The 17784-nt window shown below is 52.9% G+C and overlaps 1 protein-coding gene and 1 long non-coding RNA gene across 6 annotated transcripts in view; both read left to right on the top strand.

Annotated features, from left to right (window-relative positions):
* Positions 1–17784, top strand: part of LOC139790699 (maestro heat-like repeat-containing protein family member 7) — a 90843-nt gene that overhangs the window by 70986 nt on the left and 2073 nt on the right. The gene's annotated exons all lie outside the window — the stretch shown is intronic.
* On the top strand, positions 11806–12510 carry LOC139790684 (uncharacterized). Its single transcript, XR_011723571.1, has 3 exons — positions 11806–11953; positions 12048–12162; positions 12424–12510. It is a non-coding gene; the product is annotated as an uncharacterized lncRNA (long non-coding RNA).

Genomic DNA, 17784 nt, shown 5'->3' with positions numbered 1-17784 from the left:
CGCATTCATTTATGGTAACTCTTAATTGTGTTAGCAATTTCTAATTTAAAGAGTAATACTCCAACTCCACATTTCCCTGATTAGCTTTTGTGTATATGATCGGTAAAACTTGTGGCAGGGTATCTAAAACTGAGGATAAATCATAATCTTTATTATTAAGGGCCTGCTCATGCATTTGTGATCAATTAATCGTTAAGGTGCGGTAGTGCCGTGCAGCAGGCTTTTATTTCTGAAAAGCGGCTGCTTGCGGCGGGGAGGGGGGGGGGGGGAGGGAGGGAGGGAGGGAGGGAGGGAGAGGGAAGGGGGGGAGGAGTGCTGTGGGCCGGGAACGTCCCCGTCAGATAACGCACGGTGTAGGGGTGGGGCCGAAGGCGGGGCCCAATGGAGGTCGGGACCAGCCCTGGAGCCACCCTCACTGGATGACGCGGGACATAGGGTTTTCGGACTCTGATTCAGTCCACTTCCGGCTCTGCAAGCGGTCACTTCCGTCCCGTCCGCACATCCCGAGCCACATGGCTCAAGATGGCCGGCACAGGCCACATCAGAGGGAGGGGGGGCAGGGGACAGCGGGTTGCGTCAGAACTTCGCTGGAAATTTTGAGCAAGCTGTACAACTATTTCGTCTCCCTCTGGGGGACAGGGGTCGTAATCAACTCCTAATTGATGCAAATCTGGTATCGGCTGCCCTTTTAAGGTTGCCGAAGCTACAGTGGTGATTTTCTTCTCTGTCTGATAACGGTGCAAGCAAGTAATCATTGTATGCCATGGTTTCATTAACTTACGAGCTGTCTTATCCTCTTCTATTACCTTATACCACAAAATATCTCCTAAGCTTTTCTATTCTTTCTCATCAAATAAGTTAGCAGGGTCAGTAAAAAACTGATATGTGTGGCCGTATGCTACAAGCGCCGCCGGATCTTTTCTAAAATCCACATCTTTTATGGCATGTTTCTGTAAGAAACTAATAAAAAAGGTCTAGAATAGAATAGAAATATAGAAAGTCTAGGGCTACTTCGTTCTCTATTTTCTGCGCGCTTAACTATCCCTTTATTATTTTGGTGCAGCCTTAATCCGAGCCTTTTATGGGCTTTTGTGTGAGCCTTCTGTGGGCTTTTTACAACTTTTTATAACTAAGAACCGGTAGCCCTTCCCCAGCAGCAAACGAACTCGTTCATTTTTCTTTCAGTTGCGAATCACCTCTCTACGTCTGCGTCGAGAGGAATTTATTGCCAACCGAAACGTTGCTTTTTCGGTGCTTTCTTGGAGCCCCGTTCCCAGCCAAGTTATTTGGTTTCAGTGGTTTTACCTGCCGAGCTGTGATTGGTGCTGTCGATGGTTCGGTCCTCCACCAGGCGTCCCTAGTGAAGATCGGTCTTCCGCAGGATTTGCCTGTTGATTTCGAAACTTTTCAGACTTTTTCAAGGCTCTTCAGACTTTCTGATTGTTCAGGGCCTGTAGTACGGTTCGGGTGCCAGTTGCGGGAGCGGCAAAGAAAATGCGTGCAACCAATATGGTTGACAAAGGAACTTCTGGTTTATTGCGCAGCAACTTTCGCTTATATAGTGCTTCCGTGACCACACCCCTGCCACCAACATAACTTTTTATTGGACACCCGGTGTGTTTACCTGTAGCACAGCGAATCCCTGGTGCAGGTAGCACCGGAGTATGGGCCGATCTAATTGGCCTCCCAAACATGGGGTTGGGCATAGTAAAGGGGTCGCACCTCCTATCTCTTCGAGAATATTCAGGAATATTCTCCAACATTCTCCAAACCTCTCTAACATTCCACAACAGGGAGCAGCTGTGCCCCTGGGGTGGAGAGGATAGTTCCGGTGACCCAAGTGGACTAATGCCAATATTCCTTCCCATGGTGCTCTGTATGAAATGGGTCTGAAAAGAATCCCCTGGTGGCTTTTCTGGCTGGTGTGTTGGCTGGGCTGGGGCCTGTTTGGTTTGTGCTGCATGCTGTACTGCTGCTGCTGTTTCTTGTTTCTGTGCTGTAGAAGAGCAGAGTTCATGCAGACAGGTTGTTTTCTGCCTTGCCAGGCAGGACCAGTTTGGTTGCTGTAAGGCTGTTGGGGTCTGTCACTTGGGCAGCTCTATCTGCGACTGAGTCCAGTGGGGGACAAGTGTGGTGGAGCCAGGATTACCAACTGAGGAGGCAGTTTCCATGTTTATCTGTGTTGTACATCTTTGTCATTCACTCTCCCTATTCCTACTTCATGAAATTTGTGCTACTGCTTTTCTTCTAACCTTGAAGTCTCTCTCCCTCATTCCCTTTTTCCTCTTCTCCTCTGAAGAAAGTGGGGGATTTAAGCAGGGGACAAATGCTCTGTTTTTCCCTAAAAGAGATAGTGGGACCCAGCCAATCCTTTAAGCAGGGTTGTGCATGTCCCCTGTGCTTAAGGGGTGCTGGGACAGCCTGGTTAATAAAGGCTCATCCTCATTGTTGCCCAACTTGCTCTATAGGCTACACTTTGTTCTTTAAAGCTCTTTAGTCTGGGGGTGTTGGGCAAAGGGCATTGGCTTTGTGTTGTCTGACCCCACTGCTCTGTTCTGCAGTAAGCTGGGCAGTGGCTCTACCAGGTTACCTGTGGCAATCCCGACTGAACTGACTTATAGTTTGGTTTTTTTTAGTGAGAAACAACACATCCTCCCTTCATACCGAGCTGAGTCCATCAGATTTGGGAGGTTTTGGAAGTGGCTGTCCCTGTTTCTATGTATTAATTCTTGTCAATATGTTGGTCTGTTCTCAGTAGGCATAGATGCAGGTGTGAGAATTCCAGCACAAGTGTGGCCTCCAGTCCAGCTTTGTCAGTGGCTTTTCCTGCTGTCCCTTGGCCAGTGGTGGCCCAGGTCAATGTTCTGTCAGAGCCTGCACCACGCAGTGCTGCTTCCCCCTCCTGACACAGGGGGACAGGGAGTGGGGGTTTGGGATCAGTTCCCCACAGGTTGCCCCTGTGGTCAGGCAGTGAGGAAAGGCAGCTGAGCCCTGTGCTACTGAAGGCACAGCAAAGATGGAGCATGTGGGGGAGAGCTCTGATGAAGGTGAGAGAGCAAATCCTGTCCAAAGGGTGAAGAGAGAGGTTTCTGTAAAAGCTTGAGCAGCAAGTCCTTGTGAGGCCGCTCTTCCCTCATCACAAGAGGAGGAATTGGAGTCAGAGAAACTTTTTTCTGTAGGACTTGTGAAATGTGTGAAAGAGTTTTGGCTGGCATGAAGGTGAGACACTTGTCACCTGCTTGCTTTGGTGTTGGGATGATGGTGCAATCTCCTGAAATAAGAGAGAAGGCAGAGAGTTGGGAAAGCTGGCCAGAGATGGAGGCAGTGGCCAAGTGGACCACTCTGGAAAAAGGTACTGAGTAGCTGAGAGAGCTGGCTGTTGAAAAGGTGATTTATGGTGCCTGTGCATGTCAGACTTGGGTGTGGATGTTCCAGTGCCTGCCTGTACACACCTGGCCCGGTTACCAGGTGACAATGGGACCTTTGTTCCATCTTGGTGACACCCCTGGACCCCGGGTCCCTTCCTAGTGCCAGGGTGGCCCTGGCTCAGTGTCCAAGAGGACAGTGATAGGATCAGACAGGAGCAGAGAGCTGCCTAGGAGCCCTGAGCCATGTCTGGTTTTTTCGGATCTCGCCAAAGCCGCCGTGGTTCCCAAGAGGACCATGGCAATTCCCAGAGGCTGCTTGGTCCCCAAGAGAGGTAAGAGCCAGGGGCTGGGGCTGGGTGGGCACCCTGGGGTCAGATCCAAACCCTGGGGTCATGATCACCCTACCGAGAGGGTGATCAGGCATTGGAATGGGCTGCCCCGGGAAGTAATGGATTCTCCATCCCTGGAGATATTTAAAAAGAGCCTGGATGTGGCACTCAGTGCCATGGTGGCATGGGAACCACAGGAGGAGTGGATCAAGGGTTGGACTTGATCTCTGAGGTCCCTTCCAACCCAGCCAATTCTATGATTCTAGGATTCTAGGATTCTCTGATTCTCTGATTCTCTGATTCTACGAAATGTGAGGGCTCATGAAAGGCCTCTGTGGTTTGTCCATCAGGAGCTTCTGCCCAGCCCCTGAGGGCTGTGGTTCTTCAGAGGCTGCCCAGGAGCCTCCATCCCTGGGAGATTCCCTGCCCCGTGCAGAGCCGGTCCCAGACATCTCCTGCCCCCACGCAGCCCCCGTCGCCCCACAGGCTCTCCCCGCAGGCCGTGCAGCCTTGGGGCCAGCAGCTCTGCCTCCCCCATGCCCACCCCCCATGGCCTCTCCTCGTTCCTCAGGACTGAGCAGAGGTCCCTGAGCCAGCCCCAGCTGGCCTGGGTGGAGGATGAGGTGGAAGAGAGCAGTCTCCCCATTCCAAAGAAGATGGCCCAGCTGCTGGAGACAGGTGAGTGAGTGAGGGGCCTTCGGCTGCTTTGCTGTGCTCCTGCATGGCAGTGGCTGCTGGGCACATCCCCGGCCTGATCCCTGCCAGTCCCCTTTTACACCTTTGGTCTTTGACCACTGATTGTCCCATTTAGACCAAAGTTTACACTTACAGCAAGTGAAGCCCACTTCCCAGTAATAAAACTCAACCCCCTCCCGCCTCCCTTTTTTTTTTTTTTTTTTTTTTTTTTGTTTTTTTTGTTTTTTTTTTTTTTTTTTTTTTTTTTTTTTTTTGTTTTTGTTTTTGTTTTTGTTTTTTCTTCCCTTTTTCACAGTTTCTACATTTCAGAGCATACATCAGGTAACATTCATTCCTGGTATAAAAGGATACTCACTTCACAGCTACATTTGGTCTCATTCCCACACACACATACCCACAGCATTAACATTTAACACAGAGACAAAGTTACAAAGTCACCTGGGCTACAATCCCACTTCCTCACTTAGGATCCCACTCAGGATCCCACCAGCTGGTTGTTTCCTCTTACCCTTCTCCTGCCTCCAGCTCTCCAGTGCCCAAATCCCGCAGCTTCACAGACGGTCCCTGGGGGCCAGCAAGCTCTCCTTTTAGCAGTACTCACACCCAGGAGAGCCAAAAACACTGTGTTCAACTTGGTCTTGCCTTCAAGAAAATAGAAGGATTTCAATTGATCCCTCCCATGGTTTCGTTAGCAATTAAAACAAACAAACAAGAAGGAATCCCCCTCTGTCACTGCTATGTGCTATATTCTATCTCCTACCTTTCCCTTATCCTCACCATTTCCTGAAACTCACCATCAACACCCTGTCACTTCCTTTTTAAGCAACTGTAGTTTTGGTTGTTTTTTTTTTTTGTTTCCCAGATTATTCATAGCATGTTTTCAGTGGCTTGACACAAACTACTTAATAAATTCTATAAATGTGCTGGTGGAATGGTGATTTTTTTTCTATGCATAACTGAAAGAAGTGTGACTGACAACTGAAGCTGCAATTCCTGAAACCTGGATGCCTCTTTTATAGCTAGGGATGCAGTTCTCTTTCTCAGAAGCTAGAAGGTCAGTAAACTTGCCTGTTCAACCACCAGCACATCTGAAAACATTTTCAGATTTCCCAAAATACTACACTGAAGCTAGGGAATTTATTTTATTAAACTGACCCTTTCATATTGCACTCAGTGTCTGAAGAGATGCTTCATGACCAGGTAGTGTGTGCACATAAAGTTTTATTACTTGCAGCACAAAATCCCTCACAATGTGGCCAACTGCACATTTGGAAATACAAAGATTACTCAGGCTGTGTGGCCAACCAAGTAGCAAGCTGAAAAACCTTCCCCTTCTGCTCCCTATTTTACTAAAAAACGGTTTGATGAAATGAGGGGTGAAGAGTTTAAACTTTTAGGTTTTATTTTCAATAGGGGTTTTGAAGAAATACTAAGGTGTGAGAAGAGGAACTCCTTCCAAAGAAAGTTTCATGGATCTTCTATCAAGTCAGAACCCAATGAAAATAAAACTTGCCTTACTTCAAAGCCAGACAAACATTCCACACAAAAATTGCCACCTCATAAGTACCTTTTAAAGACAAGTGTCTGACTCGATACTTCACGCTACGCTGATCTGCTTCATGCAGGACATAAGAACCCAAAATACCTGGGAAGGTCTTCTGCATGCTATTCTACCCTTTTTAGGTGGCTTCTTCTAAGGATAAGGCTTTTATCTACGTCCTGATACACCTCATATCCTACCTGCATCCTGCTGATGCAGCTCTCACAAGAGAGAGATGACTACCATATAAAACATCATAGAGGATTCAACTGAACACAGGTACATCCCTATTCCCACTTCCACTGCATCCCAGAGCTCATGCTACCTCTACAGAGATAACTGTTGGACAAAAAACCTCATCACTTGACATTTTCTAGTTCAAAATGATGAACTGCTCTAATGAAGACCAGAGCATACACTGTACTCTTTGTGTCTGATACCTGCAGGCGTTCTACCGATAAAGATTAGGAGGTACCAGGTTGAAAAAAAGCCACACTCCTCATGACCAAGAATGTGGCTTTGCGGGAGGATTTTGGGGTGTGAAATCAGTGACCCGCCCAGGAAGAAGAGGTCAGAGACCAGCTGGGAGGCATCTCAGCGAGAAAAAACCCATTCCAAATGCCCATGTCAGAATGAGCTCAGAGCAAAACAGGTAACAAGCCTGCCCAACACTGGGCTGAATTACCAAACGCCAAATGGAACTGGTTTATAACCAGTTTGAACACTACAGTCATCTTGCAACTGGCTGGAGCTACCCCTGGAGCTTCAGAGCCTGTGCAAGTTGCTCACTTCAAGAAAAAGTACTGAGTGTCCCCCTTATCAGCTGTGAAGATATGCACCTTTTCCCCAGTTTTAAGGCGACAACTTTTAGAGGTACAATGAAGTCACAGTAACAAAGGATCTCAACAGACAAACAGCTCCACATTTCTCAGATCAAGAAATCAGGCTGGTGCAGAAGTGATTCAGCTGAGGTACAATTAAACCTCAGTTAACTTCAACTTCCACTTCCCTAGGTCTGCCTTCTGCATCCACTTATGCTGCTGTGTCACAACTGAGCACAACATCTGCAAGAAGGCCACTGCTCGCCCTTCCAGTGGCCCCAAGGAGTCAGAAAGCCCACAAAGTCCCTTGGATAGGTCCACCAAGGCCAAGCAGGGCCCAGCCAGCAATTCTCCTGGAAGAGCTGGCAAGAGCCCACAGAACATTCAAACCTTGTCACAAATTATACTGAGAAACTGCAACCATCAAATCTGCTGTAAAATTTCTGGAGACACTTGCTCCATTTTCATTCCAAGCTGTGGTGGTTTGGTGTGACAGGACTTTTGTAGAGAGGGGGTGTCCAGAGGAGAGGGGGGAGAGAGGAGAGAGGATTCAAACTACTCCTGGGAGCGTGCTGCATAACTTTTCTGCTTCAGGGTCTCCGGTGAGGCCAATCAGGTGATAAGGGGGCGGCACCCAGCCCAGCCACGAGGGATTTAAGTGACTGCCGGGAGCGCCAGCGACCCGGAGCATGGCAAACAGGAGCAGGCAAACAGGAAAGTGACACGGCAGTTAGCGAGGCAAACAGGAAAGTGACACGGCAGTTAGCGAGGCAGTTGGCACAGGCAGAGCAAGCAGGAAGGGCACAGCCAGCAATGGTTTCAAAAAAAGCGAAAGCTGTTGCTGTTGAGACGAAGGGTGTGTCCACACAGATGGAACCCCTTAAGAGGAACACTAAGATGGACGTAGCTGTCCAGGCCTCTGGCTGTGCAGAGTGTTTAAGCCTGGTGTTAGCACCTGAGTCTCACTGAGGACAGTGAGAATGGGGTCTGTGTGCGATGCGAGCAGGTGAATGACTATGCCTGGTGGCAGAGCTCAAGGAGGAGGTGGAGAGACTAAGAAGTATTAGGGACAGTGAAAGGGAAATTGACTGGTGGAGTCACACCCTTTCAACCCCAAAAGAAGTCCAGAAGGAGACGGTGAAGCCCTGCCCCTCCTGCCATCAGGCAGTTGACACAAACCAGGGGAATGGGGGGGAATGGAAACAGGTCCGTCATCGAAGAGGTAAAAGAGTCCCCTCCCAAACCCCACCATCTCCCCAGGTGCCCTTAGAGAACAGATATGAGGCCCTGGACTCAGAGAATCAGGCAGAGGACAGACAAGAGGAAGATCTGCCTGGAAGGCCTCCTGCTCGCCCCCTGTTTACCAGACGGGTTACAACTACAGCTACAAAGAAGAAAAGAAGGGTAGTTGTACTTGGTGACTCCCTTCTGAGGGGAACTGAGGGCCCTATATGTCGACCGGACCCATCCCACAGGGAGCTCTGCTGCCTTCCCGGTGCCCAGGTGAGGGATATTAGTAGGAGACTCCCTCAGCTAATCCGACCCTCAGATTATTACCCACTGTTGGTAGTCCAGGCTGGCAGTGCTGACAGTAATGGAAGAAGTACCAGGGTGATGAAAAAGGACTTCAAGGCCCTGGGTCGATTAGTTCATGGGACAGGAGCACAGGTGGTATTCGCCTCAGTTCCTGCAGTAGAGGAGATGAATGAGGAGAGGAATACGAAAACCTATCTCATCAATAGGTGGCTAAGGGATTGGTGCCACCGGAGGAACTTTGGGTTTTTTGACTGTGGGCCAAATTTCAGCATACCAGGTGGGCTGCATCTATCTAACAGGGGAAAAAGGACTCTAGCCCATAAGTTGGCGGGGCTGATAAGGAGGGCTTTAAACTAGGTTTGAAGGGGGAAGGGGTTGAAACCGGGCTCTCCAGAAAGGAGCCCAAGGGTGGACGGCCCAAGTTAAGAGCCAAACCTGCAGCCCAGCTGAAGTGCATGCACACCAATGCACACAGCATGGGCAACAAACAGGAGGAGCTGGAAGCCATCGTGCAGCAGGAAAGCTGTGATGTAATCGCTATCACGGAAACGTGGTGGGATGACTCCCATGACTGGAGTGCTGCCAGGGGTGGCTACAGGCTCTTCAGAAGGGACAGGCAGGGTAGGAGAGGTGGAGGGGTAGCCCTATATGTCAGAGAGTCTCTTGACTCCATAGAAATTGAAGTCAGTAATAATAAGGTGGAGTGCCTGTGGGTCAGAATCAGGGGGAAGGCAAACAAGGCTGACATCCTGGTGGGAGTCTGTTACAGACCACCCAGTCAGGAGGATGAGGGTGATGAATTGTTCTACAAGCAGTTGGCAGATGTTTAAAAATCGTCTTCCCTTGTTCTCGTGGGTGACTTTAACCTATCAGACATCTGCTGGGAACTCCACACAGCAGAGAGGAGGCAGTCTAGGAGATTCCTAGAGTGTATAGAAGACAATTTCCTGCTCCAGCTGGTAAATGAGCCTACCAGGGATGGAGCCCCGCTTGACCTTCTTTTCACAAACAGAGAGGGGCTGGTGAGAGATGTAGTGGTCGGTGGATGTCTGGGACTCAGCGATCATGAAATAATAGAGTTTTCAATACTCAGGGATACAAGGAGGGTCGTCAATAAAACCTCTACATTGGACTTCCGGAGGGCAGATTTTGGCCTATTCAGAAGACTAGTCCAGAGTATACCCTGGGAAACAGCCCTTGAAAACAAAGGGGTCCAGGAGGGATGGACGTACTTCAAGGAGCAAGTTATGACAGCACAGGAGCAGCTGTCCCGGTGTGCCGAAAGGCGAGCCGGTGGGGAAGAGACCTGTCTGGCTGAACAGGGAGACTTTGAAAGAAATTAGGGTTAAGAAGAGGGCCTACCAATTATGGAAAAAAGGGCTAACTACTCAGGAGGAATTTAGGAACATAGTTAGGTTGTGTAGAAAGAAAATTAGAGAGACAAAGGCACAACTTGAACTGAATCTCGCCACCTCTGTGAAGGATAACAAAAAGTCCTTCTACAGATACATCAATGGCAAAAGGAGGGGCAAGGAAAACCTCCATTCTCTACTGGACATGGGCAGGAATATAGCTGTCAAAGATGAAGAAAAGGCTGAGGTATTTAACACCTTCTTTGCCTCAGTTTTCAACAGTAAGACAGGTTATCCTGAGGACAGCTGGCTTCTGGAGCTTGTAGACAAGAATCTAAACAGCTCCCCTGTAATCCTGAAGGAAACAGTCAGTGATCTATTAAACTGCTTGGATCCCCACAAGTCTATGGGACCAGATGGGATCCACCCAAGGGTGATGAGAGAGCTGGCAGAAGAGCTTGCCAAGCCTCTCTCTATCATCTGCCAACAGTCCTGGCTCACTGGGGACATCCCAGATGACTGGAAGTTGGCAAATGTCACGCCAATCCACAAGAAGGGCCGGAAGGAAGACCCGGGAAACTACAGGCCTGTCAGCCTGACCTCAGTGCCTGGCAGGGTTATGGAACAGATCATCCTGGGGGCAATCACACAGCACCTGCAGGATGGACAGGGGATCAGACCCAGCCAGCACGGGTTTAGGAAGGGCAGGTCCTGTCTGACCAACCTGATCTCCTTTTATGATCAGGTCACCCGCCTGGTGGATGAGGGGAAGGCTGTGGATGTGGTCTACCTGGACTTCAGCAAGGCCTTTGACACCGTCTCCCACAGCATTCTCCTGGAAAAGCTGTCAGCCCACAGCTTGGACAGGGGCATCTGTGCTGGGTTAGGAACTGGCTGGAGGGCCGGGCCCAGAGAGTGGTGCTGAACGGTGCTGATCCAGTTGGCAGGTTGTTGGATAACCGGAGCCACGGGAGACAAGACTCATGCTATCATGATCAACAAGTCTCAACTTTATTAAACATTCGTTACACTTTTATAAGGTCCTTAATCAGCTCATGCATATTACAAAAACTAAGCTCCTCATTGGTTCTTAGCTACTGACGCAATGTAGCTAGGCAACGCCTTGCAGTTTCTAGAACATTCTTCTTGGGGGCTACATTCCCCTTACTGCTAACCACAACATTCTGTTACTGTATAACAGTTGGTGACAAGGACACCTTGTCCTTGTCGCCTATACGCTAACCAGCTTCACACTGCCATGTCCTTTGTCTTGCAACCATTGGTCTGTCAAACTCTCCACAGCAGGTGGTCACTAGTGGTGTCCCCCAGGGATCAGTGTTGGGCCCAGTGCTGTTTAATATCTTTATTGATGATGAGCGGATGCTCTAGAAGAGTTAGGAGAGGTACCTACAGAGACTGTCACCTGCCTTGTGCCTGCTCCAGCATATGTTCTGCTGGAGTTATGCTCCCCATAACCTTCTCTTGTTCCAGGAGCAGGACAAGGACTGTCTGAGAGATCTGATAGCCAACCTTTGCCCCTCCACCCTCAGGAGTCTGCAGGATGTCTGACAGGTCTGGCATTTCCAGAGCAGGTCACAGTTTCCCCCGTGCAAACCCCCCAGGGAGGTTTCTCCCCCGAAGCCCTCTGCACCCTGAGGGGTACAGAGGCATAGAAAGGAGCAGAGGCTGCAGTGGGAAGGGGCTCTGGCCACCTCCTGGCCATGGCAGATTGGTGTGGGGGTTCTTCCCTGAGGCTGGGAGGGACCCCAGGGACATGAAGGCAGAGCCAGGCTTTGCTGCTGTTCCCAGGGTAAGGAGCCTCAGGTCCAGACAAGCTCCAGTGCCCCTGACACCCCTTCCCACTGTCCTGGATACTCTGTGGGTATCTCTGGTCCCAGTCCTTGTGTTGGCACCTCCACTCCATGGTCTGAAAGGACAATGGGAAAAATCTTCCAGCTGCAGCTTGGGAGGGAGGGAAGGAGGAAGGGGAGAGAGCTGGCCCAAGCTCCTGTGCTGCATCTTTGGGACTGGAGCACCAGGACCTGGCCAGGGAGACGGGGCCTTGTGCTGCTGGGAGGGGCCCCTCCCTGTGTGTGGCATCTGAGGGGATGGTTGCAGCCCAGTGGCAGCACCATCCTCCCTTCTGTTCCCTCCAGGCAGAAAAGCTCTTGAGGTGCATCCACAGAAATGTGGAGGAGGTGTGCACGGAACCAGGGCAGTTCTTTCTGAGATCGGTGCTTGGGCTGCTGAGCGAGTGCTGCCCCGAGGCAACAGTTAGGAGCCTGCTGAGGATCAGTCCCTCCTGTGACAAGTATGAGCCCCAAGAGCCTTGGGGACTTGCTCCGTAGCCCAGGCACAGCACAGTGGCCAAGGCAGCCCTGCTAACAGAGTGTTCTGGCTTGCAGCGCTGCGCTGGCCATGTGGGAGATGCTGCTGTCCCTGCCCAGCACTGCTGAGACAATCCTTGACAGGCTGCTCAGTGTGATCCAGGGCTGGAGACCAAACTGTGCTATCCCATCTGTGAGTGACCAGAGCAGGCCTCGCTCACCTTCAGGGCTGTTGATGGCTCCCCAGGTTTTAAAAGAGACACAGCCCCTCCTGCCTGCCCCCAACAGCCCCCTCCTCCAGCACTTGTGGACACAGCCCCTGGGGGCCAGCCGGGACCTGCCCTGCACCAACCCCCTTGTTCCAGCCCCCCAAGGCTGCCCTGTGAGCTCCCCAAGGACAAATATGCCCCAGCAGCTTCCTTGCACTGAGAGCTGTCCCTGTGTCTTTCTGCAGGCAAGCCAGGTCCTGTACAGGCTCAGCCAGCGGCCCCGCTGTCAGAGGATCCTGGAAGGGCTCTTCCCCAGTCTCCTCATGACCCTGCTCTACAAGCTTTCCCTGGCTGCAGTGATCCTGGAGCAGAAGCAGCCTGGCATCGATCAACCCAGCCCTTTGGGGTGTGCCATCCCCTTCCCCTGCCATTCATTCCCCTGGGCCCTGGGCCAGGGCCCCTGCTCTGTGTGTAACTGGACCTTGCTCTGCACACAGGTTGGCAGTGGAGGGCATTAAAGTTCTGCTGCACGCTGCTGGCTGTGAAGGGCATGTCCAGAACATCCAGAAGGAGTGTGGCTGGGACATGATGCTGCGAGCGGACACCCTGGAGAGAGGAGTCAGATTGCTGGCCAGGTGAGAGCCCCTTTTAGCCTTGGCAGCCCCATCCCCGGGGACAGAGAAGTCCCCAGGCACCCAGGCCCCGGGCTGCAGAGCTGGCCAGGGAGCGATCCGAGTAGCAAGGGGTGCTCCTTGCCTGGGGAGAGACCAGGGTGCTGTCAGCAAGTGGTGTGGAGGCTGTGGCTGGGGGCAAAGGCGTGCCAGGGTCCCGCAGCTCTGCCCATCTCTCACCGCTGTTGTTCTTTCAGCTGCTGGGCTGCCAGGGCCTGGGAAAGGATTGGAGTGACCTGCGCCTCCTCCACGCCTACCTGAGGCATGGCAGTCAGACAATCCGTCTGCGGGCACTCGGGGGCTTAGTGGCACTGTCAGGAGATCCACAGATGGTGAGCGAGGCGGAGTCAGGCGGAGCCGCCTTGGCAGCCTGGGGCTGGGGCGGGGGTAACGCGCTGGCTTGGGCCTGGCTGAGAGGAAGGAGGTGGCTGTCAGCAGAGAAAGGGGTGGCTGAGGAGGGGCCACAGAGCCTTTGCTGTCCTGCTCTCTCCTTCATCCCCATCGGCATGCGCAGCGCCTGCCGGGAAGCCGGGGGAGAGGCTGGTGCTCAGCACACGGGGCATTTCATAGAATCACAGAATCATAGAATTGGCTGGGTTGGAAGGGACCATCAAGTCCAACCCTTGATCCACTCCCGCTGCAGTTACCAGCCCATGGCACTGAGTGCCACATCCAGTCTCTTTTTAAATATCTCCAGGGACGGAGAATCCAACTACTTCCCTGGGCAGCCCATTCCAATGCCTGATCACCTTCTCAGTAGGGTGATCATGACCCCAGGGTTTTGATTTGACCCCAGGGTGCCCACCCAGCCCCAGCCAGGAGACTGGGCACAGTCAGGAGGACCCCTGGCCACAGGTCCTCCACAGCTGCAGGTCTCTCTGCTCCAGTATTCATAGAATCATAGAATCACAGAATTGGCTGGGTTGGAAGGGACCTCAGAGATCACCAAGTCCAACCCTTGATCCACTACCGCTGCAGTTACTAGACCATGGCACCGAGTGCCACAGTTATGAATATGTATTAGAATAGTTATGAATATGTACTAAGGTATGGAATATAAGATAAAGGATTAAACTTTACGGTGTGCGTTTGAGTGGAGCGGAGACTCCCCACGCACCCAGCACGGTTTTGCTTATTGCAATTTTATTGATTAAATTAAACTATTGACAGAATATTGAGTCCCGGTCATTTATAACAGGCTGGAGGTGTCTGCTGTGGCACAGAAGCCCCCATGGTGCCTGCAAGCCCAGCCCTGGTGCCGAGGCAGTACTGTCCCAGCACTGGCCTCTCCCTCCTGTCCACCTGGAGTCTCAGCTTGAGAATCGACAGCCCCTTGGGCTGGGAGCAGCCCTTCTCCTTCTTCTCCATAGACATCTTGTGCCTCTTCTGCCACAGACGTTCCACAGTCACCCAGAGGAGCTGCTGTCTCCTGAGAGAGGTGCCCTCCTGGGAGTGGGCCCCCCAGGGCTTGGGCTTTTCTGATCCACCCCACCATGGTTACCATGGAGACCCCTCTGACATTGGTGTCCAGGCACCAGGCCTCGCATCCCAAAGGAAGGGACCTGTGAGGCCCATCTGGTCCAATGTCTGCCTGAGCAGGCTCACCGAGAGCAGGTTCTGCAGGACCACGTCCTGCTGAGGTTTGGGTTTCTCCTGGCAGCAGCACCAGGAGGGCAGAGCAAAGGCAAAGTTTATAGAATCACAGAATCATAGATCCATAGAATTATAGAAGCATAGAATCATGGAATCATTCACAGAATCACAGAACCACAGATTTATAGAATCACAGATTTTTACAATCACAGAATCACAGAATCATTGAATCATTCATAGAATGATAGAATCACAGAATCGTAGAATCCTAGAGTTGTGGAATCATTCACAGAATCACAGAATCATGGAATGTCAGGGGTGAAGGGACCTCATCTGGTCCAACCCTTGGACATGAGACTTGAAACTTTCCAAAGTGGGGGAATCTCCCCCTTCCAGTTGGCCAGGAGGGACTAAAGGTCCTTTTGCCTCTGCCACCTGCAGCTTGCTGTCCCCTGTCCCCAAGCTCCTGGCACACCGATTGTCTTGCCCTTATCTGGCACAGGCAGAGATCACATTGGGGTCCTTTGTGACATCACTTGGTGGCACCCTACTTCCCTCGGGGTGGTCAGCGGGGTCTTCATTGTCCGGCAGGACAGCGACGGGAGAGGAGAGGAGCTGGCGAGGAGCCCCGGAGCACAGCCCACGTCATTCCCTGTTGGCCCCGGCAGCCGAACGGTACCAAGGGGTTTGACCCAAGCTTCCCCCTTCCCACTCCAACCCTTTTCCTTTTTCGTTACAGGATGGCGGAGAGATTCCCCAGCCCCCCCATGGTGGAGGAGGACAGGGATGAGAACACGGTGCAGCCTCTGATGGTCGGTGAGTGAGGCAGGCAGAGGCAGCAGGAGCCATCCAGGCTGTGGGACGGGGACCTTTCCTGCCCCGCTGAAAGAGGGGGGGTTCCCTTCCCCACCATGCTGTGCTCCAGCACTGCAGCCCATCTGCTGGGCACCCTCCAGCCCTGACATGGACGGGAAGAGGGGGCCTGGGGAGTGGGCATGGGGCTGGGGGGAGGGCAGAGCTCCTGCCTCAACTCTCTCCTGCCACCACCGCACCCTCTCTACAGCTCCCCTGCCCTCTTCTCCTCTCCTTTCCTCCTCTCTTAGATGACAGCTGGCTGCCTCTCTACAAAGACGAGAGATTAAAGCAAGCGGTGGACTTCATCGTGGACTTTGTCAGGAGCCCGCAAAAGGTAACTGCAGCCATTCCTGAGGTGGCCATGCCGGGTGCTGCTGGCAGGGGCTCTGCTGCCTGCTGCCAGGCTGCTGGAGGTGTGTGTCCCCTCTCAGCCTCCCTGTTTCTCTCTCTGCCCACTGCCTGCCAGGACACGGAGCAGGTGACAAGGTTCCTGAAATGCATCTGTGCCCTGTGTGGATGTGCAAAGATCCTTGGCTCGACACAGGGCATGGAGATCTTCTGCCACGGGTACAGACTGGCAGAGACCATCAAGGTGAGGGGGAAGCTGGCAGTGCTGGGGAAGGAAGGGACAAGGGCCCCAGCACCCTGTGAGGACAGAGTTTGGGCAGGGTGAGGGTCTGGTGGCACTGGGTGAGGGCTGCTGCCAGGTCCCATCTCTCTGTACTCTGCAGATGGTGCTGGAGGAGGAGCCCCCTTTCCAAATGCAAACAGAAGTGCGGAGGCTTGCCATGCTGGCCATCGCCAAATTGAGGTACCTGCCCATCCCTCCTGGGGACCTCTGCCCCAGAGGGGGGACCCTGTCCACCTGCACAGGGCCTGGAGGCACTGCTCCCAGCACCAGCGTCCAACTGGACCCTCTCTCTTTGCAGCACGGTGGGGACAGTGCTGGAGGGCAAAGAGAAAAGCCTCCTCGAGGCCTGCTTCTCCAGTGTCTTCTGGCTTCCTCCAAAAGAGACAATGAGGAACCTGAAACCCACCGTCTACTACAAGGTAAGTGCTGGCTTAGTTGCAGGAGCTCCCAGTCCCTCAGGTCTGCTCCCTGGCCACCCTTTGCTGGGATCTGAGCAGAGATGCAAGGCAGGGCAGGGGCCGGGCTTGACTTTCCCACCCTCACTCCCTCCTGTGTGCCCTTCCCGTGGGCACAGTGCCACAGCCAGTGCCACAGGCTGCTCTGCACGCAGCAGATTGTCTGTCCCTGGCTCTCTCCGGGAGTTCAGCTCAGTCTCCTGGGGCTGGCAGAGACAGCAGGAAGGAAGAAGACACCAGACCACAGCTCTTTGTCCTCCTTGCAGACCATGGAAGGCACAGACACCCTGCTGGAGGCATTGGTGCTGAATTGTCCTGCCTCCAGAGTCAGCGAGCTGCTGCAGATTATATTCCAGGTCTGGCACGTGTAAAGGGTAGAGGGAAGGGATTGTCCTCTCTGGAGTGAATGAGTGAATGGATGGATGGTCCTCACACCAGTGCCAACCTGAGAGAGAGCAGACTGCAGGGGGGTGCCCAATGGCCTGGGGTAACCAGGGGCTGCTTGCCAGGCTTTTCTGGCAGACAGTGGCTGCAGAGAGGGTGGCATCTGCCTCCTGCCTGGCCACAAGGCTGCTTGGGGGGCATTTGTCCCAAGCCTGTGGGGCACCCCAGGGGCAGGAACCCCACTCCAGCCTTTGCTGGAGAGCAGAGGGAGCCTTGATGGACTGAGCGAGTCCAGCCCAGGAGTGGAGCGGTGCTGGTTCTGCTGGAGGGGGTGGCTGCTCCCAGGGCACACCAGCGGCTTCTCTCTTCCCAGCTCCTGATCAGCTCGTGCAACTGCCTGAGACCCGAGGTGCGTAAGAGGGTGGTGGGCAGGATCAGGATTCTGAGCCGTCTCCTGACCGAGTATTCCTCAGAGAATGTAAGGACCCGGCACCCTCCAGCCAGGCCATCTCCCCCTCCCTGCACACCGCTGCAGCTCTCCCCACCTCTCTGCTCTGGGAGACCCTTTTGCTCTTCTGCCTCCCTCACCCAGGCTGCTCAAAATGAGGAGAGCAGGGACTTCCAGATCCCAAACCTCGGGCGGCTGCTGGGACAACTCGTCCTCCTCCTGTCCTTCAAGGAAGAAGGCGATGACACCAGCGCCATGGCTTTGGACGCCCTTTGTTCCCTCTTCATACTAAAGCGACAAAAATGTAAGAGAAGCTGTGGTGGGCCGCATCCCTCTGCACACCAACATCACCCCAGGGGTCTGCTTGTCTCCCCGGGGGTTGCCACAGACCGACCATTCCTGGGCTTGCTGGGGGCATCACCATGTCCCCAGCAGTGCCTCTCCTCTGCTCCTCAGCCCCACACTCTCTCCCAGGCTGCTGCTGGTCCCGTAGAGCTGAGCTTCTGCTTCTTCCAAGAGGAGGCAGCCCCACTCCTCCTCTTCCTCACCTCCCTTGAAGAGCTTCTACC

The sequence above is a fragment of the Heliangelus exortis genome, unplaced genomic scaffold, assembly GCF_036169615.1.
Source record: "Heliangelus exortis unplaced genomic scaffold, bHelExo1.hap1 Scaffold_131, whole genome shotgun sequence".
Taxonomy (NCBI): domain Eukaryota; kingdom Metazoa; phylum Chordata; class Aves; order Apodiformes; family Trochilidae; genus Heliangelus; species Heliangelus exortis.
The sequence above is the reverse complement of the archived record's forward strand: the minus strand, read 5'-3'. Positions and strand labels throughout refer to the sequence as shown.